This window comes from Bos javanicus, chromosome 19, assembly GCF_032452875.1.
Source record: "Bos javanicus breed banteng chromosome 19, ARS-OSU_banteng_1.0, whole genome shotgun sequence".
Lineage (NCBI taxonomy): Eukaryota > Metazoa > Chordata > Mammalia > Artiodactyla > Bovidae > Bos > Bos javanicus.
Window position 1 is genome coordinate 36,163,855 of NC_083886.1, and position 7,559 is coordinate 36,171,413.

The window sequence follows — 7,559 nt, forward strand, 5'->3', positions numbered from 1 at the left end:
CTCTGCCAGTGCCCAGGACTCCCTGGGCCCCATCACCCGCCCAGTCACTCCCCTACTTAATGCACAGGCACGGAGCCACGCCCATTCCAGACTCCTCTCTGGGAATGACCCAATGTGGGCCCCACCCTCACGGTACCCAGAGTCTGGACTCCTGCTGGGGGCCTCATGAGCCCAAGGTAAAAACGACTTTGACTCCCCTGCCACTGGGAATGAGCATTTCTTAGTAACAGAAGGAAACTGTTTCGTTGGGATTTTATTTTGAAAAAAATGAAGTTGAAGCTATGAAAATACCTACATTTTATCTTCCAGCAAACAAAATTTCGGTTAATTTGCTAATTCTTAGATTAATGTACTAATTCTCAGAATGCAGGAAAGTTCACTGGAGGAGGAATGGTTTTCCCACAGAAATGCCCAGGGGTCTTTCCTTGGCCCTTGGAGCACTAACTACCCAAAGCACCCAGTGCACCCCGCGGCTCTGAGTTCTGTGACATTCAACTCACTCTCTGGAGTACTGTGTTGTCCTTCATGCTGGGTGTTCTCATTCTTCAGATGTTGCTGGTGGAGCCAGAAAGAGCCTCAGCTTGTCAGCGACTGTCTGCGGGATTCCTGAGTTCTCCAGCATCATCTCCCAGCAAGTTCAGAACATTCTACAGCTTCAGCAAGATGTGAAGACTTCCTTTGTCATCAACTTGTATATGTGACTCGGACAGAAAAGATCCTGAGGGCAGAGGCGAGGAGACCTGCTGAGCAGGGCGGATGTTTGAGTGGAACTGAGTTTATAAGTGGCCAGGACAGCAGCAGCAAATGTGGTCGTGTTTTCACAGCTTTTACATCCAATGTGTATAATACTCAGCTGCTGGAGCCCGCTGTCAGAATGAGTTGCATCACCCCAGGACTGATCGCATCTAAGGAACGTCAGGGAAGATAAAGTTCCACCTTGGCTCAGCCACTGTGGATCTCTGTGACAGAACCTTGGTCTTAACTCACACACCTTGTCTCTTGGTGGTAATAACACCTTGATTTCCTGGGAGGAGCATTCCTTCCCACTTTATGCCCACGTGGTTCAGCCGGGGCTGATACTGCCTCTGGGATGCACTGATGCTCCTGTGATGCAGGTTTAACCAATCAGAGTGCTCTGTTTCCCTGGCCACAGTAGCTGGCTCAAGGATGGCCACATGACCCAAGCCTGCTGGCAGTTTTGCAGGGAACATCAAGCCTTGCTAGAACCTCCAGGGGATGTGAAGCTGGATGGCTGCGGGCCTGAGGATAAAGCCAACATGTAGGAGAGCAGTGTGGAAACACATACAGAGACACCAGCTGGGCACCTGGATCCAACTATGCCTGAAGCTTGTGATACACCTGAAGCCAATATAGTTTACCTGTCTGCATAAACAGCCTAAGTTTCTCTTCTGTCACTTGTCTCTGAGAGCACTGAGGCTGCTTTGCCTGGAGAAAGAAAAATTGGGGTGAGGAAGGTAGGGGCTTGATGTCTTCAAAGACCTGAAGGGCTTCCCTGGCTGGCTGTACGTATATGCACACTGATTTCCAGTGGGAGGAAGGACTCTTCATGAGGCAGGACCTTCCCACAGTGAGAACTGTTCAAAGAGGGCTGTGCACTGGCTCAGGAGGGAGGGAGCCCCCCTCCTCAGGGCTGGGCAGACAAGGAGCATGTGGTGAAAGGGGCTTAGGTTGGCTGCAAGGACCATGGTCCTGTCATCGGATGAGTATGGCCTGGGACCTCAGACCCGCTTTAGTGGACAGCTGGGGAGCATCAGTGACTCCCGTGCTAAACTGTAAAAATGTTTAGGATCGTCAAGAAGGTCCAAGAAGTGTTCAGTGATCACCGCAGCATCCACCATTGTCAGCTCGAGAAACAAAACCTCACCAATGCAGCTGAGCTCCTGGTCACGGAGCCGCCTCTGGCTGGAAACTCTCACTGCATGTGCACCGTCCTAAGGGTGATGGAGCCCACAGGTCTTTCCTAAACAGTGAGAATTGTCCTACTTTCAGGCTCTGCAGATTTTTCGTTTATTAACAGTGGTGAAAATAAAAGTGCTTGTTGTTATTGTTCAGTCGCTAAATCTTATCCAATTCTTTGCAATCCCATGACTGCCGCACACCAGGCTTCCCTGTCCTTCACCATCTCCCAGTTTGCTCAGATTCACATCCACTGAATCACTGATGCGATCTGACCATCTCGTCCTCTGCTGCCCTGTTCTCCATTTCCCTTCAGTCTTTCCCAGCATCAGGGTTTTTGTGCTTAGCTGCTAATAGAACATGTATTTTTCCTTTCTTCCTTCCTTCTTCCACCTTCTCTACCTCCCTTCTTTTTTTAAGGATGGTTTTATTTATTTATTTAATATTGGCTGCACTGGGTCTTCATTGAGGCATGCAGGCTTCTCTAGTTGTGTGTGGGCGTCTCTCATTGCAGAGCCTGGGCTCTAGAGTGCACAGGCTCAGTAGCTGCAGTGCTCAGGCCTAGTTGCCCTGTGGCATGTGGGATCTTCGTTCCTCAACCAGGGATCGAACCCATTTCTCTGCGCTGAAAGGCAGACTCTTAACCACTGGACCACCAAGGAGTCCTTTCTTTCTTCCTCCCTCTCTCCCTTCCTCCTTTCTTTCTGGTAATAAAAAACTATTACAAAAGCAGTCCTCAAACCCTTTTTTTTATCTAGTTTGCATAAAAGCTATTCCACCCCCCAGGCCCTGGCCCCCTTGCACCCCTGCTCCGTGTCTGGGCTCCGTCTCGCCTCCCCACCCCTCTGCACGGTGTGGACAATCAGTGTAAGGGCTGTGAGGACTGAGACTGAGATGAGCTCCCCCGACCCCTTGGCACGTCCCCGGGCGTGTGCGTGGTGTGGGCTTGGCTCTGGCATTAGAGGTAATGACGGTCATCTGGGCAAGTTGCCCCAAGCTCCCCCGAGCCCTCCCTGCTCACCCGCCTCATCCAGGTGGTCATGAAATCCTGTCAGTTCCACCCTCTGCTCACCCCGGGCTCACAGCCTCTGTAACTTCTGTCCTGTTTCAACACCCCGTCCACCCTCCTTGCAGTGGCCTTGTTCCTTCCGCTGTGTCCGTCTCTGGCTTGCAAGGCCCCCCGCACCCCAGGGCTGACCTGTTCACATCCTACCCTGCTCGTCCCTCCTGGATGCCTTACAGGTCCCTCCATGGCCTTGTCTCCCTATTTTCCGAGCGTTCCCCCTGCTGTTACCTCTGCCAGAGACGCCCTTCCCTCTTTGTCCTTTCTGGCTGCTCCCTCCGCACCCTTCCAGGCTCAGATCAAGAGTGGACTCCTCCAGGAAGCCTCCAGACCCCCGCCAGCCCCCTCGGTTGTCCTGTGACCTTCCTGGTGATCAGTACCCTTTGCGAGTCTCTCTGGCTCCAGGTGGTGAGTTACTGGAGAGCAAGACTGCTGTCCTCCTTAGGGCTGGGCAGACCATTTTTTGCACAATCCTTTTAAAAACAATACTTCTTGCTTTTTTAAGCTCTTTGCACCCACCAGCTCATGCAAGCCTCCCAGGAGCACAGGGAGGGTGGAGGAATGTGTCGGTTCACGTAAATTCAGGGGCACCGGGTGGGTATGTGCCTCCCCCGTGGCTGGTGTGACCTGTGGCCACTGACCTGCCGCCCTAGGACTGCATAGATCGGCTCCTGCGGTCCTGGAGGTCAGCAGTCCAGCTCAGCACCACCAGGCTGATGTCAGGGTGCCAGCTCCTGCAGCTCCAGGGGACAGCCATGTCTCCCATCAGGGTCTGGGACCGCCTGCCTCCCTCACTCGTGCCCCCACTCCCACCTCCCTACCTCCGTCATCATCCCTCCTCCTGCCTATGTCAGTCCTCCCCAGCTTCTTTCTGAAAGGACACTTGTGATGACGTTCAAGGCCCACCCAGCTAAGGCAGGACCCTCCCGCATCTGAGGACCTTTCCTTGGTCACACCTGCAGGGCCCCTTCTGCCCTCTGCCATCACACGCACAGGTTCAGGCCTGGAGTGTGGGTATCTTTGGGGCCATTATCCAGCAGCCACAGGAACGCCCCTGCGCAGCAGAGCTGAGACACCCCTTCACCCCCAAGTCTGGTTCTCACCTCCCGTCCTGAAGGTTTGCGGCCTGGCTGACCACACTGGGCTGGGCAGTCCAGAAAGAAGGAGGAAGTAAGCCCCCAGCCTGCAGGTAGGGAGAAAACCCACACAGCCCTGTGGGTGGAGCAGGGGCACCAGTTACATGGACCCGGTGGGGCATCACTCTCCAGGGCAGGCCATACAGAGGTGGCGACCAGGTAGCCTTCACAGAGGGTGGGACACACCTGTCCCTCCCACCTCCTCCCGCTCCACACCTGGTGGTCAGCAGGTGCTGGACGATGGTCCTTCCAGAGGATGCACTGTTTAGAACATGTCGGGCAGAGGGCCGGACGGTTTCCCCTGTCTTCCACTTAGATCTCACAACTATGATCTCTCATGTACCCATTCTATGGGCATGCAGATTGAGGCCTGTCTGCTGTGGTTGGTGTTTCTTGACCAAGCCTGTGCTCCCTGCCTTACATGTCCAGGCTCCGGGGTGCCCACATTACCCTGTAGGGACACACTGTCCCCCGTCTCATCGTGCAGAGGGGAAACTGAGCTTAGTGATCAGAGAAGTATCACAGACATGGAGGCCAGTGCCTGGCAGGGGGATGGGGCCAAGCTGCCTCAAGAGCTGCACTTTGGCATGGAAGCAGAGGGCCCCAAGGTCCAGGGTGGCTGGACCCGAGGGCCCGAGGGCCACTCCCTCTCAGGCCCACAGAAGGGCAATGCTGCAGCCACCAGGCTGTGTGTGTGCAGTCGCCAGGCAGCAGGGCCAGCTCCGTGGGAAGGGAACAGGGGACTGGGGGCGCCAGGGGAGGAAGTGGAAGAGGGGGCGGGGATGGGGGAAGGGAGTGGGAAGTGAGGGGATGGGGGGGCCGGGAGGGTCGCCATAGTAACGGAGCCAGCTCTGCTCTCAGGCCGGCCTGCCCCTGGGGAAGAAGATAAAACGTTTTCTATCGATTTCTGTCTGGAAAGTCATTGGTGATAAGCTCTTCCGGTGGAGACTGGAGGCCCAGCTGCTGGGAGCATGCAGGGCGGAGGCACAACCTGGTCGCTTGGGTGGGGAGGTGACCAAGCCAGCAGGGGAAGCTGGGCGGGGAGCCACCTGCTGGGCCCCAGTCTCCCCTCCCGCCTGGGTGGCCTGCCTCCCCTCTCCGGCTGTGGTGGGAGGGGAGGGGCCAGGGCCTCGTTGCGTGATGGACTGTGGAGCTGTCCACCTGTGCCGTCTCTGGGACTGTCAGCCTGTGTCTGCGGCTTCTTGCGCTCCACCGAGGTCATCCTGGAGGAGGCGGCTGGCTGCCCCCTGGCGTCGGACCAGAGGCCACAGGACCTCGACACCCTGATGCTTGCTGAGGGCTCTGGAAGAGGGGGAAGCCCCCAGTGCAGGGCCGAGCCCATTCACGTGTGTGCGTGTGTGTGCACATGCTGGGGTGTGGGGCACAGGTGTGTAGCACTCCCGTGCAGAGCAGGTGTGTACACCTGGCACAGACCTGGAGGGAAACCCAGGTGTGCCAGAAACAGCCTGCTTCCTTCCTGTCCTTAAACCGACTTCAGTCTTGTGCTGAGACTGCCTCTGGCTGCCTGGCAGGAAACTGGATCTCAGCAGGTGTCCCCTCCAGGGAGGAGAAGGTGTCGAGGCCACTCTGAGTGTGGCCACCTTGCCTGGCAGAGCTGCAGGCCAGCACAGGTGACCACCTCTTCCTGGCTGGCAGAGACACCAGCAAAACGGCCCGGGGAACAAAATGCCCAGCGGCCTGCCTGGGGAAGTGGGGGAGGGGTTGGTAACGTGTAGACAGAACTAGGAGGAGAACCTGAGTCTGATGTCTGGAGCCCTGGAAGCTGCTGCTCAGAGTGGTGTCAGCAGCCACTAATTAAAGGAAATAAAAAATGTTTTCTGTGGTTCCCAGTCACAACAGCCACAGCTCAGGTTTACACTACTGCTGTCCAGCACAACACGAGAGCCACACTCATGAATGGCGTGACCTGCCCATTCTATAGATGGGAAAGTTGAGACCAGACACAGCTCCCAGCCACTGGGACCTTCAGCTCCCCAAGGCTCCATCCGAAGTGTCCCCAGGGCGGCCTGGCAGAGTGGCCCTGGGCACCCCTAGAGGGACGAGGGCTTTGGGACAGTGATCCTGCCCCTGTGGGAGGTGGACACCTGACTCTGGCTGGCTGAGTGGCCCTGAGGCTCCAGCCTTGCCTCAGGCTTGGCACCTCACTTCTCGTTGGCTCAGTTTCCCTTCCAGGTGATGGAGACTGTGACAGCCTCCCAAGGCTGCTGTGAAATTTCCATAGGTTTATATGTGTGAAGTGCTCGGGACAGAGCCTGGGGCACAGTCAACACCAGTCCACCACATGACATTTCAGAGTTGCTGTCCTTCCCGCACAGAGAAACGCCTTGTGCTGTGTCCACGTGGCCACGGGTACCTGGGCTTCTCTCCCAGAGGCCAGGCTGGGACTCTCTGGAACTCAAACCCCTATCCTGTCCGTGCTTTAGCATTCACTTGACAAATGTTTGCTGAGTTTGCTCTTGGGAGTGCTAAGTTTGTATGATATAAATCTGGAGCTCTAAGGACCACCCAGACCAGGGAAAGCTGATCTGAGAATAAAGTAAGCAGCAGAGAGGGAAACCCAGGAGGCTCCCTGAAGTTGGAGAACTGGATCCAGCTATTCCTGAAGCTGGTTTCTTTCCAGTTATGCTCACCAAATAATTTTTTTTTTTTGTCATCTTGCAACTCAAAGACTAATGAGAGGCCATCTCATCCAACCCCTTGCCCCCAGTGCCTGATCCTTTTCCATAGCAACTCTGAAAACTTCTGTTTGAACGCCACTTATAATGGGGATCTCACTAGCTTGCAAAGGGTGGCCAGGCTGCTTGCTGCTGGAGAATCCGTGCTGGTTGAGATGAGGCCCAAGGCAGTGGTCCAGTTTTCAGCCTGGCTGACTAGCTGCTGTGTGACCCTGAGCAAGAGACTTTCCACCTCTGAGCCTCAGCTCATCACCTGTGGCATGGGCTCCCTGGCAGTGCTCATCTGGAGGACAGTGAGGAGTCAGGGAGAGCACACATGTGAAGTGCTGGGTCCATGCTGCGCCTGGCACAGATCCTGGGGAGTGGGCGTCTTGCCCTGGAAGTGGATGAACAAGTATAGGTTCCACACATCTGAGAGGCCATCTTGTCCCCAGGAAGGGCTGGCACCAGAGCTCTGTGGAGAGCCTGGGACCATTGCCACAGCCCTGACACGCACTGCTCAAGTCCTTCCTGGCCGCTGTTCACACCCAAGCTGGCACTATCTGTTGTCATGGTGATGGAAGCCCATGCGGTCCTGGGCTGTCAGTCACCCTGGCCTGTGCTTGGGGGGCAGGCATGCGTGGTTTGTGTGCGCATGTGTACGAGTGTGTGAACAGAATGTCTGCCTGAGGCTGTGAGTGTGTACCCATCATGACATGTGGGCAGCAGGCATGCAGTGTGTGTTTCTGGGTCCCTGGCTGGAGGCGG